Source organism: Vicugna pacos, chromosome 31 (assembly GCF_048564905.1).
Source record: "Vicugna pacos chromosome 31, VicPac4, whole genome shotgun sequence".
NCBI lineage: Eukaryota > Metazoa > Chordata > Mammalia > Artiodactyla > Camelidae > Vicugna > Vicugna pacos.
The window spans coordinates 8790990-8807572 of NC_133017.1; positions in this window are offsets into that span (position 1 = coordinate 8790990).

Here is a 16583-nt window from a genome sequence, read left to right on the forward strand (position 1 = left end):
TATCAGCAATCAGAATAGACACTTGAAATAAAAAACATACAGTTTCAGAAGCCGACAATATGTGGAGGGTGGTGAGAGAAATATAAATCAAAGACCATTCCAAGCCTTTGGGTATTCAAGACCGGAAGAATGATTATCCCACTGAATAAGTGGAGATGCTGCAAGAAAAAAGATTATGAAATCAGCTTTAGGCATGTTGAATCTGACATATGAGCTAAGAGTAGGTGTTCTCTAAGAAGCTCAAAATTAAAAACTGAAGCACAGATCTAGAATACAGGCTTAAGATGCAGATGTACAAGACATGATAAATCTCCTAAAAGAAAACATAGGCAAAACATTATCTGACATAAATCTCAGCAACTTTCTCCTAGGGCAATCTACCCAGACAATGGAAATAAGAGAAAAAAATAAACAAAAGGGACATAATTAAACTCATAAATTTCTTCACAGCAAAGGCAACCATAAGTAAAACAAAAGGAAATAACAACCTACGAAAGGGAGAAAGTATTTGCAAATGATACGACTAACGAAGCCTTAATTTTCAGAATATATAAACAGGTCATACAACTTAATAACAAAAAAAGACAACTCAATCCAAAAATAGGCAGAAGACCTAAACAAGCATTTTTCCAATGAAGACACAAATGACCAATAGGCACATGAAAAAATGCTCAATATCACTAATAAACAGAGAAATTCAAATCAAAACTACAATAAAGTATCAGCTCACACCAGTCAGAATGGCCATCACTCAGAAATTCATGAATGATAAATGCTAGAGAGGCTGTAGAGGGAAGGGTACCCTCTTACACTGCTGGTGGGAATCCAGTTTGGTGTAGTAATTATGGAAAGCATGGATATCCCTGAAAAAACTAAAAGTTGACTTACCCTATGACCCAGCAATCCCACTTCTGGGTATATAACTGGAAGGAACTCCAATGTGAAAAGATACCTGCACCCCAGTATTGATAGCACCACTGTATACAATAGCCGAGACATGGAGGCATGCTAAATGTAGCAACAGATGACTGGATAAAGAAGTTGTGGTATATTTATACACTGGAATACTACTCTACCATGAATAGGACAAAATAAAACCATTTGCAGCAACACGGATGGAGCTAGAGATCGTCATTCTAAGTGAAAGCAGCCAGAAACAGAAAAATACTAAATGGTACCACTCATATGTGCAATCTAAAAAAAGAGAGAAAAAGACACTGTGAACTCATCTACAAAACAGAAACAGACTTGCAGACTTAGTAAACAATCTTAAGGTTACCAGGGAAAGGTGATGGGAAGGGATAAATTTGGGAGATTTACAAATGTTAGCCACTATATAAAAAAAGATTTTAAATACAGTTTCTTCTGTATAGCACAGAAACCTATGTTCATTATCCAGCAATAACCTATAATGAAAAAGCCGATACAGCCACCAACTGAGGATGCAAGAGAAGAAAGGAGAGTTAGTTATGCTGGGCTAGAGCCCACTTCTAATATCCTTATCAGCCACTTAGGCTGCCCTGAGTACACTGAGCCTTCCTCCCAGGTACAGGCTGACATGACATGCGTCCTGCAAACCTGGTGCAGCAAAGGCCTTCCCCATGTCTGGCCCTGGGGGAGACGGGAGCAAGTCCACCTGGTCCCCCTGGAGCAGCACCCCTCCCCACAGACCCCGCCTCCTGACTGCACTGTGCCTGCCTCTCAGGAACCCACTGACTTGAAAACAAGTGATCCACGAACCTGGGGCAGCAGCAGGGAGATGGGCAGCGACCTGGCAAGCTGGTCGATTTGCCCCCATCTCCCCCACGGCCTGTCCAGGTCTCGGCCTCTGCTACTCCAGGCACGGTCCGCAGGTAAGCCTGCTCCCGGGAGGAGGGCGCGGTGTGGTGGAAGGCAGTTGCTGGTTATGGGGTCTGCACATGGGAGCCCGTGGATTTGCTTCAAACTCCCCAGCGCAAGGCCTGAGCTTGGCCTCTGCTGCCCCAGGTTCGTGAAATTCAGGTTACAGGTCAGTCTGCTCCTGGAAGGTGGGTGCTGTGCCGTCAGGGAAAGGCGGCGGCTGCGATGGCGCGATTGGGGCTGCCTTGTGAGAGCGCGGGGGTTGCGACCATTTCCTGCTGCTGCTGCAGCCATCCCAGCACACTGATCGCACCGCGCCCAACTCCCAGGAGCAGACTTACCTGCAAACTGAGTCCCACGAACCTGGGTCTTTAGAGGCCCCCCCCCAAGGTCAGGCCTCGGGGAAGATGGGAGCAAATCCAGGGGCTCTCATGGGGCAGCCCCCATTCCATCCGAGGCCCCGCGACCTCACCGCACCCGCCTCCCAGGAGCAGGCTATGGTCTAAGGGCCAGTCGGAGATGCTCTGGAGCCGTCAGGCACCCTCTCACCTCCCGGGGTTGTACCTGCTCTCCTAAACCCGGGTATAAGCGGCGGCAAAAACGCGGGGTTCAGGAACTACTAATAGCGGGGTTACCACGAACCACAGTGGCGGATGGGACCCGCCTCAGGGTCCTAAAGGGACGTGCGGCCGGGACCTCACCTCCGCATCCCTCCCTGGGCGCCTCCCCAGCCGCACAGCCCAGGCGTCACCCGCTGGCTCCCCGAGCAGCGCGCCCCCACCAGCGCCCCCTTACCTGCCCGGCAGCGGCAGCCGAGCCGCGGGCCAGCGGCGGCTCAGACCCCAGGCCGTGTTCCTTTTCCAGGAGCTCGTCCAGTAGCAACTGGCTGCCGCCAGCTTCCACGCGTTCTGGGAGGGTTCCGGCGCCAGGCGTCTGTCCGTCTGGGCGTGCGCACCCCTCCTCCTCTCGCCCACAGCGCAAACTGTACGGGTGGGTCTCCTGCTTTACCTGCCCTGGCCCCTGAGGCCGGGAGGAGCCAGGTGGGGCCCCTCCTGCTCGTCCCGCGGGGTCTCCATCTCCAGAGCCTTCATCCCCCCACCAACTGGATCCTGGCACTGAACTAGAACCACGACTGCCCTTGGCCAGGCCACATCCTGCCAGCCCCACTTCCCCTTCTCTCCTTCCCCTCCCTGTTACTACCCTCCCACCCCTGGCCAGGCCCAGTCTCCCACCAGACCTTGAAGACAGGGCTCCTTCTCCTCACACCGAGGTCTGTGCCCTGACACTCCGTCCTGCTAGGTCCTAACCTATGTCCCCTACACCCACAAGCTTACCCCTCATGCTTCAGCACAGGACCCCCAACATCCTGAAATTGTCCCCCTCACCTCTCAGCCAGGTCAGTTCCACTCTAAGTGTGCCCCACACCCCTCAACCTATACCCCCTCACCATGGGATCTCCTTCACTCTGAGTGCACCCATACCGTGAGCTCACTCCCTCACCCCTCACCCTGTGGTTGGGGTGGGGAAATCCGGGCTCCAGTAATGATGACTACTGCCACCAGTGGGGGACCCAGCTGAGTGTGCACCTTCATAGTTAATGTCTGAGGCTACAGGGTGAGGCAGGCTGGGTTGAAGGCGGCTCCAATTCCCGTCCTGGCACCCTGATACCCGCATCCTGTGCTTCAACTAACCCGATGGGTCAGGGTGATCCCAAGGTACAAGCCACTGGCCTGTGGGCCTTGGGTGGTTGATGGTCCTAATGCTGATCTGGACCCCTAGGGCGGAGGCACTGGGCATGCAGACCTTTGTGGTGGGGGAGTTCAAAGGGTGAACTTGAGCCCAGGGGTGGACATCAGATGGTGGGCTGTGTGCATGGGGCTGTGTGCGTGGCCTGGGCTCAGCCCAGGTGGGTGCAGGGACCTTGTTCATTCACTCCAGGCCATAGGGATGAGGGACAGGAGCTTTTAAAGTATAAAAGTTAGGAAGCCAAGGCTGGAAAGCAATGTAGGAAGGTGCACTGGCATGGTCACCATGGAACCCGCCGTGACGCTGGTCCCTTGCATCAGGGGAGACTGGCAGTTGACTGGCCAATGAGACATCCCCTGCTGTGGTATAGTTTACAGGCAATTGAAGGGATTTTGAAAGGTAATTTTAATCCAATAATTGTCACTTTCTCTGCGGGAGATCAGGTCCAAAGTCATGGTGAATCTGGCATAGATCCTGCCTGAACTCCAGCCTGGGACAGTGGAGGACCCACCCAGGAATCATCCTCTTAGCTCTCACCGAAAGGCACTGTAATAGAGAAGAACAAATCTTACTTGATATTTCATCTGTTCCTTTTCCTTTAACCCTCTGTCCTGTTTTCTAGGCTTAGTCTTGCTAGCTCTGCACCTTTTGTAAAACAATGTTGCCTTTATCCTGAAATAAACAGGAGAGCCTATTCTCAAAACTCTGACCTTTAAGGATATTAACACTATTGCACTCCTATAAAGATAACAAGTTGCAGAATAGAAAAAGTTTGTTTTGTTGCAGGTTTTACAGGAATACCATGATCTGACCCACGTGGGCAGCTGCAAAGGTTTCCAAGAACAAAGAAATCCTACACCAAGAAGTTTGCAACAACCAAACACAGCCCCTCCCCTTTTTAGTAGAAAAGGAGCCTGAAGTCTCACTTGGGAAAGATGGTTCTCCAATATATTAGTCTGCCATTATCTTGGTGTACAGATGTCTACGTAGACCAGGTCATAATGCCTCTGTAAAACCTCTAACAAATCAAAAGTTATTTTCTATTCTGCAACTTGTTGTCTTTATATAAGTGCAAAAGTGTTAATATCCTTAAAGATCAGAGCCTTGAAAATAGGCTCTCCTGTATATTTCAGGCTAAAGGCAACATTATTTTACACAAGGTGCAGAGCTAGTAAGACTAAGCCTAGAAAAGAGGGCACAGAATTACAGCCAAAAGGACAGATCTATGGAGTCAGATGTTTTTCTTTTCTATTATAGTATATTCTATTTTTGTTTTAAGTTTATAAGAATAAAGTTTAGCCTTTTCCCATTTTAAATTGTACAATTTTACGGAGCATTAAATGCATTCACAATGCTGTAAGACCAACACCACTGGTTTCAGACTATTTCCTTCCTCAAAGTAAAAGCTTGTATACAAAGTACACCCCACATCCTACCTCCCCCAGCCCATGAGAAGCCTTAATCCCCTTTCTCTCTCTATGTGTTTACCTATCCTGGAGTTTCCCTATCAGTGAAATCATATAAATGGTGGATTTTTTTTTGTTTGTTTGCCCTCAAATCTTAAGTAGTGACTGGTGAATTTTTGTTTGTTTGTTTTCATGTGAATTAGCATTTTTGTATTTTGAGGGGAAAATCCAGATGGATTAAAAATGAGACGTACCAAATGAAGCCCTTTTAGTAACTCTGTGCATAATCTCGGGGTAGGCACTGCAGTTCTAAGTGTAAAACCAGAGCCAGAAGGGAGATGCTTATCTCCTCTTGTGGCAAAATAAAACCAAACAGAATCAGAAAAGAAATGCCAAGAAAGACAGCTGGAAAGACAAACCGCAGCCTAGAAAAAGCTCTCCTCATGACCCAAGGTTGGAGAAAAGCTTCACATCCCTGTGGTCCAAAAACCTCTTGACGCCCAGTGTTCTGTAAAGAAACAGAACACACACAGGCAGTTCCAACGAGAGGCAGTGCAGGTGGCCAGTGTGTGCTAGAGATGCTCAACCTCTCAGGTGAGGACACAGGCAGACGGACAGACTGCAGAGACAGCATTGGCCACCATCACACTGGCAGGTCTTTAGCCCGGTGACAACCAGCCCTGGTGACAACGTGAGCAGGCAGAGGCCCCAGGAGGTCCCTTGGAGAGAAGAGCAAATGGACGCTCCTCTCCGGCAGAACAAGGTGCAGCATACATCAAAGTGCCACAGGTGCATCCCTTCCCTGGCAGTGCTGAGCCTTAGAGAAGATCCCACCAAAGTTCTTGCACAATTTTCAAAGATAATTTTTCTTTAGTAACATTGTTACAGAAATGACAGGCCAGCCAAGATACAAGCACCACTCGGAGAGATGGAGTACTCAGATTTATTACGCCGGTGGGCTCAGAGGGCCTTCTGCTCCGAAGCTCTGAGCACCTCCAAGATGTGCACATGAGGTTTTATAGGATTAATTACAAGTATGGGCTATTAGCCATTAAGGCTCAAACAACAAAAAGCAAGGAATCAGCACACTGAAGCTTATCATTTCGGAACAGTTCACGTTACTGATACTTGTTGAGCTTGGATTTACGAGTTAGCTTGTTAGCCCAGTAAACTGACACTAAACTTCAGGTTTACAAGTTAGCCCAGCAGAACTTATATCAGTAAACCGACACTTATCACATTAGATTTGTGACTTAGCTCGTTAGCCCAGCTGGGCTTTTCCTTCATAACATGAATACAAAATAATCAATATGTCATCAAGGGATTTTCAGAAGTGACCTGCCCTGGGCCCAAACAATACACACACATAAATACACACATATACACATAAATATATACACACATACATACAGGAAAAGAGACAGACAGACTGAAACACAGAGAAGCAGGGGGAGACAGAGAAACAGAGAGAGAGACAAGTCAGAGAGAGATGCACTTAGAGACAGAGACAAGGAACACTGGAGCTGGGAAGGAGTGGAACTCACGCACATTTTCACAAGTCAGTCTGAATGTCGTAACCTGGTCTCAAAGTCCATCCACCCTCCAGGGGAGGATGTGGGGATCCCACAAGGGCATGGGAACAGAAGGCAAAGCATAGGAAGCCATTGTGGGGCAGCCCACCACAGAGTCCGAGATGGGACATTGGGCCTGTACATCAACATGACAGAATGACCTTGGAGGCTGTATGCAAGAGCGGACGATGTCAAAGTTGTATTTAATTTCAGTCTCAGGATAGGGAGCTGGGAAGCAAGCAGCAAGGAAAGTGACTTTCTTCAGAACTCATGGCAGACCCTGGCCAGCCCTCTGTGGGGTCCTTCCTTTGCTGAGTCTGTGCACGAGCTCCCTGTGATGCCAGCCCATGGGGGTGACAGATGCAGTAGATGTTTCTAGGTCTAGAGACAGGATGGCTTCTCTAGGAAGCAGGGGCCAGAATGATCCCCACTGTGCCGATTGGGGATTGGGGAGACCCTGAGAGGCACGAGGCTTGTTCATGATGATAGCACTGCTGAGTGAGGGCAGCCAGGTCTGAACACAGCTGTGTCTTCAGAGCTGTGGCGCTGGCTGCATCCAGGCCTCCCCAGGACTATGGGGGGGCTGAGTTTGTGTCACTCTGTGTGGACATGGCATGGAGTGAGAAATGAGAGATCAGCAGCCCAGAAAGGCCCTTGGGGGGCTTTGTGTCAGGAGGAAGCTTGGATAAGTGGACCCCAGGAAGTGACCTCACTTCCCTGGCAACAGAGCCCAACAGAACTTGGAACCGAAGTTACCAGGCACCCACTCTGTAGAGAAGTCCCTACTCAGCTCACTTGGTTGGAGACAGAGGCATGTTCTGCTGCATCCCAATATCCTGAGGCTGCAGTCCCCGGAAAGCCCGCAGTGAGGGGCTGTACCAACGCTGCTGGCGCTGGGTCAGGTCTCACCCAAGGCGCCTCTGGCCTTTTGGCCAGAGAGACCCAATGGTAACACAGGGAGGCCCAGGGCAGGCCCGCTCAGGCCGGGCCACCACTCATATCCCACCCAGGTAGCCCCACGGCCCCTTCCTGGCTGGTGGAGGTGGGGCAGTCATGTTGGGGATGGGTTTCTGCCTCAAGCAAGTGCATGTCAGAGGCCTGGGGGGCCGGTCACATCCACAGCCCAGGTCAAAGCTGGCTGGCTGGGATGTGGAGAGCCAGGGAAGTGTCCTGCTGCCCGAGGTGGAGCCCATGCACTCTGGGTATGTCTTTTCCCTCTCGGGTGTCTGAGCTGAAAAAGGTACCGGTCTGATCTGGCAGCAGAGGGTCGATTGGACAGAATCAGGTGTGTTCCTGGCCAGGCAGGGCTCTGAGACTTCCAGGCTGGGTCAGCTGCTGGTCACTGTCATTGCAGAGCCAGATACCACATATTGAACAGAAGCTGATGAATAAGAACACCAGCGCCCCCTCCCCAAGTGAAGGGCTGGTGTGCCACTCTTAAGTCCAGCGCAGGCTCCAGGTGGGTCTGGATATGGAGGGGTCCACACCACCATGGCCCAGAAATCAGTGGGGTAGGTCTCCGACCCAGACCTCACCCAGGGCTTTCCCAGGGACCTGCCTGGGGCTGACGGGTAGCTCAGCACACTCGGCTCTGACCTGCAGCACTGTGCCCACCTCGCTGCAAGTCAGGTGGAGGACCAGGAGCCCCTGAAGCAGAGCCCGAAGGTCAGAAAGGCAGGGCTGGTGCATGTGTGCAGGTGAGGGAGGGGTGAGGGCTGGGCCACACAGGGAAGTGTCCCCAGAGGCTAATGTTGGAACCAGAGCAAAGAATGGCCTCAGACCACCTGTCTGGAAAAATTCAGTCACAGAACACATCGTGTGGGCACTTTCTGGGTGGGAGCTGTCTGGAAAGCTCTGGGAAGGTTTCTGTGCTTGAAGAGGCACATGGAAAGGGAGGCAGGTGGGTAAATTTTTCCTCTCTCACAGCATGAGCTCTTCCACTAGACTTAAAACTCTCTCCACATCCAATAGTTACAGAGGAGGCAGGGGCAGGGGAAGATGTCAGAGACCAAAAAAAGGACGATCTGGATCCAGCAGGAGACCCCGAGCTCCCTCCTGCCGCTCCTGCAGCTCCTCCTGAACCTACATCTGCAGCTGGACTGCTGGGCAACGGAGAACCAGTTCAGGCATCACCACCACCTGGGGCAGAGCCCCCTCTGCGCCCACCCACACCTTCTTCTCCAAAATGTTTAAAATCCCACCATCAGTCCTCCCCCTCTCCCTCCCAAACGTGATGTCCCTTCCGCTGGAGATGTTTTTGTTTGGTTTTCTTTAGTTTCCTTTGTTTGTTTCACATCATTTATGGTATCCTTTATTTTTCTTTTTAGAGTTTCATTAATAAAATATAGACTTTTCCCCTTTTAAATTGTGCAATTCAGGAGCATTAGGGGCATTCACAATGTTGTGCGACCATCACTACCATCTAGTTTCACACTATTTCTTTCTTCAAAGTGAAACCTTGGATCCAGAGCACGCACTCCCCTCCCTCCTCACCCAGCCCCTGACAACCCCAAGTCCTCTTTCTCTCTGCATGTCTTTACCTCTCCTGGGTGTTCCCTTTCAATGAAACTTTAAAAAAGCTTTTTTTTTTTTTGTCCCTGCCCACATGTTTTAAGCTGGAGCTGATGATTTTTTTTTGTTTTCACTTGAAACAGCAATTTATTATTTTTTTAAGGGGATATCCAGGAGGATTAAAGATGTGATGCACAAAATGAAGCCCTTTTAGTAACTCTGTGCAAAATCTCAGGGTAGACACTGCTGTTCCCCCCTGTGACACCACAGCCAGAAGAGAGAAGGGAGGTGTTTCGTCCTTCCTGTGGCAAAAACAAAACCAAACAATTCAAAAAAATTAACAAAAGCCCAGAAAAACTGCTTGAAAATCAAACCACAACCTGGAAAATGCATTCCTCATAACCCGAGGTTGGAGAAAGATTTCCCATCCCTGTAGTCCAAAATCCTTTCAAAACCCAGTGTTCTAAACAGAAACAGAACAGGCATGGGCAGTTCCAATGAGGGGCAATGCAGGTGGCCAGTGTGTGTTAGACTGGGCAATGCTTGACCTCTCAGGTGAGAACACAGGCAGAAGGAAACACTGCAGAGACAGCACCGGTCACCATCACACTGGCGGGTCTTCAGTCAGGTGACAACCAGCCCTGGTGACAATGTAAGCAGTCAGAGGCTCCAGCAGATCCCCTGGAGGGAAGAGTGAAGGGACGCTCCTCTTCAGGAGAACAGGGTGCAGGATGCATCAAAGGGCCACAGATGCATCTCTTTCCCAGAAGTTCTGATCCTTACAGTTCATCCCACTAAAATCCTTAACACACCTGTTCAAAGATGCCTTTTCAAGGGTGATCATCACAGCACTGGTTGAAACAGTCGGAATTAAAGCAACACTAATGTTGATGGAGAGGGTAGGGGGTCCATTCGTTCTGGTTCATGTGGATGAATGGACGCTGTACAGTTGGAAAAGTGGGTGCCTGGTCTCAACCCAACGTCAAGGGAGGCCTCAGGGTGGAAGTATGCAGACCCACAGTCTGCACCCAGGGTCCCATCTGCACGACCACATATGTGTGAAATCAGCATAGATGGAAATTGATCTGATTGTGAGTGTGTGAGAGACAGAGATGGAGAGAGACATACTGAGAGACACAGAGACTGAGACATAAGCACCAAATCATTCATGACAGTCACCTCTGTGGGTGGGAATTACAAATCTCTTCACTTTTAGGCAATATTTCAATTTTTTGTAATGTGTCTGTATTACTCTACTAATTCTAAAAGGATTAAAATCCTATGTTATTGTGACCTACTCATTACTCATCTATGGAATAATTTAAGTACATTAATCTTATTTTTAAAAGAATTTAAAGCCTTCTCAAGACTCAGTTCCATGTCAGCTCCTTGGTAGCAGAGGTTCTCCAGGAGGTCGTGTCTCTTCTGAATCAGCATCCAATACAAGTGTGGAAGAAGTACCAGACTTGGACACTGAAGACTACAATAGAGGAGAGATTCTGTTGAGAGAAATTAAGACTTATATTCACAAAGAATAATCCCATATTCATGGATAAGGAGGCTTCACTCTACTAAGATGACAACAGTCCACGAATAGATCTAAGGATTCAAAGAATGCCTACCCAAATCCCAGGTGGTGTTTTGCAGGAATTGACAATCAATCGAAAATTCACGTGGAAAATCCAGGGGCTCAGAATACATGAGTGAATCTTGACAAAGAAGAACAAAGTTTGAAAATGGAAAGTCAGATGGAACCCACGGTTAATACAATAGCACTTTAAGCTGAAGATACCTGAGATTCAATAGATGCAGAAGAAAATCTGTCATGGAAGCCAGTTCTCTCCTTTCACTTTGCCCTATTAAGTTCGGTTGATAATAAAGCCTTTAACTTTCACCATATAACATGGTAGTTACCTTTCTGGTTGGCTCCTGCATGTGTATAAATAAACCATTTCTCTCGTTCATCTCCTCTTTACTTCTCTGGGCTTTTTGGGAGGGACACTGGATGATTCGGACCTGCTCTTTTCTCACCTTCTTTAGTGACATCTATTGTCCATGGTGAAGTGCTTAAAAAAAAGAAAAGGCTCATTGGTCTTGGGTCAGATTTGGAAAATGTATACCTTTGGAGACCCCCTGGAGGAACAAGTGGTTTCAATATTGCTGGGAGAATTTACTTGCCCAAATACCTAACAAGACCAATTTGCAAGGTTTGTTTTTTTTTTAAGATTCTTACCCTAAAACAAATACCCTATCTAAACCTCTTGGATGATCAAATAGAAAGAAAAAAGGAGAATCATGTCTGGCCTAACAACACTTCCTTAACAAAATGGAAGGACAGAATCAGACACAGAGCAAAAATTAAAATCCATTTATACCATCAACCCTCACACTCTTTTGTACACTGTCCCCATGTAATCTGCCAGATGGCGGCCTGGAGAACGCCCTTTGCCCGGAACTCATGCTCATTTTCAGAGCTCGGCCAAGCAGGAGTTTCGTCCCCAGGGCCTGAGAGGGGCTATTTCTGAAATCTTCTCTGCTGAGACCCACCAGACTGAAGGAAACTGTGTGCTCAGAGGGAGAGAGAGCACACCAAGCCTCTGTGGAGGCATCTCTGAGATCAACCCAAAGGCACACAGCTCTAACTCTGGACACGGGAATTTTTGATTGGCATCTTAGTTGGAAATCTCCTCCTGGATAGAAAGAAGCAGATTCAAGATGTTGCAATTGGATGGGCAGGTCGGCCTCTCAAATTTGTCGATGAGGATGACACGCAATTCTTTGCAGACGCAGGAACACCCATCCCTGCTCTGCTGACTTCATCTACAGAGAAACAGAGATGCGGCTGTAGGGGGAATTCAACACCCACCAACCCTTCTTCCCAACGTCAACGTCCCCACTTTATTCTCCTGTCAGGTCTCTGCACAAAAACTGTGGCTCAGTCCCAAATATCACATACCCATCACCATGAGCCACTCTGTGTCTCTGTCCAACTCGAGCACTAAGGCCTGTGATCATTACTGTCAAATCGTGTCCCCTTTCCAGCCTGTCTCCCGCCATCATCCCTGCCCAACCTCGGTGTCTGTCTCCAGGGCAGCAGCACTCTTCCCACTGGCTTCCCATCAGCTTACCTTGCCCTGCTTCCATTGCTTATTCCCCATATGTTACCCACAACCCTCTTATTAAATTATGAATCGGATCAAGATGTTCCACTTTGCGAAATACTCTCGTGATTTTCCATTGTATTCAGAAGGATATCCGGAATCCCTACCAAGGCCCTGTGTGGTCCGGTCCCTCACCCGTCTCTGCAGCCTCAGGTCTCACCGTTCTTCTCCAGCCCATCTTCACCACCCAGATGGTCCACATCAGGACGGCAGTGTTTGTAACTCCAAGTCTCGTACTTACACTTCTCCCGGCCTGGGAGGTTTTCTTGTCTGTTACCTACGTGGCTTATTCTTTTGCTTCATTCAGGACTTTGTTCAAATTATTTTACCCTCAGAGAGGACTTATCGGATCACATTATTTAAAATAGCACACACATATTTCCTATTCAATCATTTTCTCTCCTAATATACTTTATGTTTCTTTGTGGCAATTGTTAGTACCTGGCAGTACATCATATATTTATTTGCTTACTAGTTTATTGTCTGTACTTCTTACTAGACTTATATTCATGGAACCATAAATAACTGTTTTAACCAGTAACTTTCAAACCGCCTTTAAATGAATTCTTTTATAAGATGAGAATTTCAGATGCTTCCACGGGTTGCTTAGGGGAAAAAAGAGAAAGGATTCAGGTTGAAATAAGTTATTAAGGACCTGGGAGTTGGTTATTCATTTTATTCATAGTAGTGTGTATCTCTTAATCCTAAACTCCTAATCTAGCAAAAGACCGAGCTGACTACTATTTTTAAAAGACTTTTTTTTTCTTTTTAAACTGGGGTTGTTTGAGATCTCTTTTCTTCTTTGTTATTTTTCTTTTATTTTAAAGACCTTTTCTTATTATTTTTTACATTGAGGTACTGCGAATTGAACCCAGCAAGTACTCAACCCCTTGAACTATACCATCCCCTCCAAAGACAATTATTTTTATACTTTGACAATTCCATACTGAATTAAGATTTTTTGTTCCATTTTCCCTTCATAGAGTTTATAACTGAGGGAGAGAGTCAGAGGAAGCCCTGGGCCATCCCTTCCTTCTCAGCGGGTCACTACACAGCAGAGGAGCTTGGCTGTCTCCAGGCCCAGCTCACCTTTCTGCTGTGAGGGCCGACTCAGGCCACTTCTCTAAACAGTGGTGTGTTAGAAGCAGCAGAAAGCCAACTAGCGAGCAACAATGAGAAAAGTGACCCACCTGCAGTTGGACATTATCTGCTCTGAAACGAACCTCTTAAATCTCTTCTTCCTATTAGTGGATGGTTTTCAAAAATATTCCCAATGAGATGACTCTCACTCTGTTTTTCTGGATTTCTTGGGCCTTCTATGACTTTAACTGCAGGCTTGATTTTCTGCCGAACGTCTGCAGGGAAGCCAGGCAGAACACGTTAACAGACCCTGCAGGCCACGGCTGAGGCCTCTGGTCAAAGCATCCTTGTTGTGCAGAGCCTATGTTCATGGGACCATTTTCATGACTGCTGTAATTAGTTCTCATCCAAGTGTCCCACCGAAAATGTTTCTAAATAGAAGGTGGCCTGACGCAGAAGAGCAGTGGGAATGTGGGATGAAGATGGCAGACAGACTGGAAGGAGAGAAGGGAAATGTTTCTTCAGGCTTCAGTTTCGAAGATTTCTGATTTTTATATGGACATTAAACTTGGTCAGGCTGAAGCACCGTTTGCTGTAAGACGGGGTGATGTACACGTATCCCTACAACCTCTAAAAAATATGTTGAAGCTGGACGTGACAGCCTACGGGACAGACAGCTAAGAGTGGCACCTACGTTCCAGAATGCCTATGATTTCGGGCTCACAAAGAGGAAAAGAATACACATATTTTGCCTGTGTAGTTCTATGTGAAATTATTTTGACCCTTGCCGGATGGTGTAAGGTCAGAGATCATGTAGTCTTTCTTTCATCGCAAAGACGACAATTATTGATGAGTAAGCAGACGGTTTCCAATGGCCCGGGGTCTGTGCCAGACATTAGCTGTCTACACAAATACCACACAGCCCCCCATCCTTCAAGGAGATCACAGTGTGTCGTGGAAGAGACAAATTTAAATAGGTTTTCAAAACAATTTGGCAAGAGTCACTTGGCATCATGTATACTATATGTTCAGAGGGGCTCTTGCACTGCCTGGGGAAGGGTTCTAGAAGGTAGGGAAGGTGTAAGACAGCAAATGTTTTCTTCACTGACATCTGAAGGATTCCAGCAAATCTGTAGACCAGGAGAGTGCATGTTGGGGACAGGATTCTCAGCATCTTGCGTGTCTTGTGCAGACGCCTGGTCGTGTCTAAGAGCACTTTGCACTTAGGGAAGGAAGGTCAGTGAGGCTAGAGGCTGTGAGGAACTAAAGGAAGCTGAGGCTGAAAAAAAGCAGCAACGAGGTGATGAGAAGGTGTAACGTTAAATCAGGGAGCGTGGACTTCCTCACATACGCCGCGGGGAATTCTTTGGGGTTTTAAGGAGGAGAGTGCCACATATTAGTCATTAAAAGTGAGCAAAGTGGATTGTTCACTCTAAAGAACAGCACTGGGGAGACTAGCAAGGGGTGTGAATTAATGCAGTGGGGAGCGAGGGGCAGGGACTTAGTTGGGGGATATTAAGGAAGAGAATTGTAGTACTGACGGGGGTGAGGGAGTGGAAAAGTAAAGAAAAACTCCCAGATGTATGGCTCGAAAAACAGATGGGATTGTGATACCATTGTTTGAAGAAGTAAACCTAGTTCTGAGCGAGTGTAAATCCAAACATACAGAGCTTGAGATTTTTATGGGTTAATCAAGTGGGAATGTCTATTTGTCAATTACAAGTATATTTGTGGGGCTGAACTGAGATGTCCATGCTGGAAAAGATTTGACAGTTAATCAGTGGACAGAGAGAAGTTGAAGCCACGGGAATAAATGCCACCCACTGACAGTTTATCAAAGAAAAGGGAAGTAGGGCACTTGTGGTTCAGAAAATATGGTAGACCGGAAACTTGAAGACCCACTCACTGAAGACACATAAAAACGTAGGACACAATGTAGCCAATCTTTTTTTTTTTTTACAGGCACCTTTATTGTGGTATGATTCCTGTACAGTAAATTACACATATTTCACATTTACTATTTGATGAATTTGATTGATGTCTCCATCCAGAAAATCATCACCACCATCAAGATAGCTAACATTTCCATCACTCCCCAAGAGGGGCACTTTTCGAATTCCCATCTTTATCCCTTCGCATCCCCTTCTCTCCCTGGTAACCGAAAATTTGTTTCTCTATGTCTATGGGTCTGTTTCTCTTTTGTAGTTAAGTTCATTTGTGTCTTATTTTAGATTTCACATATAAGTGATATCATATGACATTTTTCTCTTTTTCTGGCTTTCTTCACTTAGAATGACTATCTCTATGTCCATCCATGTTGCTGCAAATGGCATTATTTTGTTCTTTTTAATGGCTGAGTAGGATTCCTTTGTCTAAATATACTACTACTTCTTTATCCAGTCACTTGTCGATGGACATTTCGGTTGCTGCCATGTCCTGGCTATTATAAATAGTGCTGCTGTGAGCATTGAGGTGCATGTGACTGTTTGAATTAGAGTTTTCTCCTGACATATGCCTGGGAGTGGGAAGGCTGGATCATGAGTTATGTCCATTTTCAGTTTTAAAGGAATCACTACACTGTGTTCTCTAGTCACAGTGCAGCCCGCTTTATTAAAGCAGAGCCATGCTCAGAAGGTAACGGGTATTTCTAGGGGCCAGACATGAAGCTCAGTGAGTGAGGCCTGTTCAAGAATCAGAGGGCAGTCTGGCAGGGCTGGAGGAGAGTGACAGGGAGACTGAGGTAGAGGCAGGATTCAGACCACATGGGTAAATGACAGACTGGGATAAGGAGCCTGGACTTCCAGGCATCCATTTGTAACCACGGGACACTGGTTCCAGGAATTCCCCCAGACGTCAACATCCATGGATCCTGACCCCTTTTGTACAAAATGTCATAGGACTTGCATGGAACTCATGTGCACAATCCCATGTAGTTTTATATATATATATACAAAATTTTTTTATCGAGTTATAGACATTTTACAATGTTGCATTAAATTCCAGTGTAGAGCACAATTTTTCAGTTATACACGAACATACACATACATTCGTTGTCACATTCTCTTTCGCTGTGACCTCCTGTGTACTTCAAATCATATCTAGACTACTCACGGTATCCAATACAACATCAATGCTATGAAAGTAGTTGCCAGGGTATGGTAAATTCAAGGGTTGCTTTTTAAAACTTTCTGTTTTTTCCCGAATATTTTAAATTCACACTTAGATGAATCTGTTGGATAGGGAGCCGCTAGATACGGAGAACCCCCAAG